Source organism: Galeopterus variegatus, unplaced genomic scaffold (genome assembly GCF_000696425.1).
Source record: "Galeopterus variegatus unplaced genomic scaffold, G_variegatus-3.0.2 Scaffold2049, whole genome shotgun sequence".
NCBI classification, from domain to species: Eukaryota; Metazoa; Chordata; class Mammalia; order Dermoptera; family Cynocephalidae; genus Galeopterus; species Galeopterus variegatus.
In genome coordinates, this window is record NW_007728160.1 from 79,722 (window position 1) to 83,209 (window position 3,488).

The window sequence follows — 3,488 nt, forward strand, 5'->3', positions numbered from 1 at the left end:
ATCTTCTTGTGTCCTCTTTAATATCTCTGAAGAGTGGTTTGTAGTTCTTCTCGTAGAGATTTTTCACATCCTTGGTCAGCTTTATTCCTAAGTATTTTATTTTTTCTTGGCTAATGTAAATGGGCTAGCTTTCTTTATTTCTTTTTCTGCATGTTCACCTTTGGACTATAGAAATGCTACTGATTTTTTGTGTTGATTTTGTATACTGCAACTTTGGTGAAATCATTTATCAACTCTAGGAGTTTTTTTTTTATAGAAGCTTTAGGCTGTTCTATATATAGGATCATATCATCTGAAAAAAGGACAGTTTGACTTCATCCTTTCCAATATGGATGCCCTTTATTTCGTTCTCTTCTCTGATTGCTCTGGCTAGTACTTCCAACACTATGTTGAATAGGACTGGTGAGAGTGGGCATCCTTGTCTAGTTCCTGTTTCTGGATGATATTGACAGTGGGCTTATCGTATATGGCTTCAATTATGTTGAGATACTTTCCTTCTATGCCTAACTTGTAGAGAGCCTTTATCATGAAAGAATGTTGAGTTTTGTCAAATGCTTTTTCAGTGTCAGTAGAGATGATCATATAGTTTTTTTCTTTGCTTTTATTAACATGGTGTATCACATTTGTTGATTTGCCTATGTTGAACCAACCTTACATCACTGGGATGAGTCCCTCTTGATCGTGGTATATAATTTTGTGTATGTGTTCTTACATTCTCTTAGCTAGTATTTTATTGAGGATTTTTGCATCTATACTCATCAAGGATATTGGCCTGTATTTTTCTATTTTTGATGCATCTTTGTCTGGTTTTGGTATCAGGGTGATGTTTGCATCACAGAATGAGTTTGGAAGAATGGCCTCTGTTTCAATCTTTTGGAATAGTTTGTAGAGAATTGGTATCAGTTCCTCTTTAAAGATTTGGTAGAACTCTGCAGTGAACCCATCTGGTCCTGGGATTTTCTTTGTTGGGAGCCTTCTGATAACAGCTTCAATCTCTTTTATTGTCATTGGTCTGTTCAGATTTTCTATATCTTCTTGCCTCAGTTTTGGTAGCTTGTGTGCATCCAGAATTGTATGTATTTCCTCCAGATTTTCAAATTTGTTGGCATATAGTTGTGAATTGTAGTCTCTAATGATTCCTTGTTTTTTGAGGTGTCTGTTGTAATTTCACCTTTTTCATTTCTAATTGTTGTTATTTGTATCTTCTCTCTTCTTTTCTTAGTTAATCTTGCTAAATGTTTGTCAATTTTATTTGTCTTATCAAGAAATTAACTTGTTGTTTAATTGATCTTTTGTATTGTTTTTCATGTTTCTACTTCATTTAGTTCTGCTCTGATCTTAATTATTTCTTTCCATCTACTAACTTTAGGTTTGGATTGTTCTTGTTTTTCTAGATCTTTAAGGTGAAGTGTTAGGTTATTTATTTGCCACCTTTCCATACTTCTGAAGTAAGCATTAAATGTGATAAATTTCCCCCTTAGTACTGCTTTTGCAGTATCCCACAGGTTTTGGTATCAGGTGTCATTATTTTCATTAGTTTCAAGAAATTTTTTGATTTCCTGTTTAATTTATTCTTGGACCTAGATGTCTTTAAGTATGATGTTGTTTAATTTCCATGTGTTTGTATAGTTTTCAGAGTTTCATTTATTATTGATTTCTAATTTTAATCCATTGTGATCAGAAAAAATACATGGAATAATTCCAATTTTTTTGAATTTGTTAAGACTTGCTTTGTGACCTAACATGTGGTCTCTCCTGGGGAATGTTCCATGTGATTATGAGAAGAATGAATATTGTGAGGTTGTTGGATGGAATGTTCTGTAGATATCTGCCAAGTCCAATTGGTCTAAAGTATTGTTTAGTTCTTGCGTTCCCCCCCCACCTTTTTTTTTTTAACCTAGATGATCTGTCCAATGATGAGAGTGGGGTGTTCAGGTCACCTGCTATTATGGTGTCAGTGTCTGTCTCTTTCTTCAGATCTAATAGTGTTTGCTTTATAAATATGGCTGCTCTTACATTAGGTACTTTTATCATTATTTAGTGGACTTCTTTATCTTTTTATGGTTTTTGCCTTAAAATCTGTTTTATCTGATATAATGATAGCTATTCCAGCTCATTTTTCATTTCAATTAACATGATATAATTTTTTCCATCCTTTCACTCTTAGTGTATGTGTTTCTTCACAGGTCAAGTGAGTCTCTTGAAGACAGCATATTGTTATGTCCATCTTTTTAATCCAATCAGTCCGTCTGTGTCTTTTGAGTGGGGAATTTAATCCCTTTACTTCTGTATTTGTTGTTTTCTTGGGGCAATAGATGAACTATTTTTTTTTCTCTTTTGTTAGCATTTTTGTTTTGCCAGTAGGTATTGTTTTTTCTTGCATATTCATGGCAGAGATTGTTGTTTTTGTGGTATCAAACCCAGTACTTCCTTGAGAATTTCTTGTAGGGCTGGTCGTCTGGTAGTGAACTCCCACAGTTTTTGTTTTTCTGAGAAATATATTATTTACCCTTCATTTAGGAAAGATAGCCTTGCTGGGTAAAGTATTCTTGGCTGGCAATTTTTGTCCTTTAGTGTTTTGAATATATCATCCCATTCTTTTCTGGCTTTTAGGGTTTCTCATGAAAAGTCTGATGTTATTCTTATTGGGAGCTGGCAATTTTTGTCCTTTAGTGTTTTGAATGTATCATCCCATTCTTTTCTGGCTTTTAGGGTTTCTCATGAAAAGTCTGATGTTATTCTGATTGGATTTCTGGCTTTTAGGGTTTCTCATGAAAAGTCTGATGTTATTCTTATTGGGACTCTGTTATAGGTGACTTGCCACTTCTGTCTTGCAGGTTTTAAGATTCTATCTTTGTCTTTGAGTTTTCTCAGCTTGATTATCACATGTCTTAGAAAAGACCTTTTTGGGTTGAATGTATTTGGTGATCTTTGGGCTTCCTGAATCTGGAGATCTGTGACTTTCCCTATACCTGGGAAGTTTTCTGCTATTATTTCATTGAATATGTTTTCAATGCCATTTCTTTTTTCATCCCCTTCTGTTATTAATTTCCTTTGGTGGTGATGTACTTTCTTGATTTTTCATATTTCTGGTATCTTTCCTTTGGTGTTTTGTCATTGTGGCCAGGGGTATCACAGTCCACTCGTTTCACCCTGATGTCTCACTTGGATCCTGAAGGGACTGCTGCTTCCAGGCAGCAGAAACTAGCCTGGGCCACTATTCCCACTCTCCGTACCTTCTCCAGCATGGCTGGCTTAGGATGTGGGGTCCCTGAGCCTCTTAGGACACTCCTGGTGGCGAGGATGGCCTGGGCTGAAAGTCCCACCCCACCTGCCTTCTCCAGCTTGGCTAGCTCGGGTTGTGGGAGCCCCAAGGCTGTTAGGTCTCTCCCAGCGGTGGAACTGGCCTGGGCCAGAATTCCTGCCCTGCCTGCCTTCTCTGGCCCAACCAATTTGGAGCATGTGGGCCCAGAGCTCTAAGTTCTCTC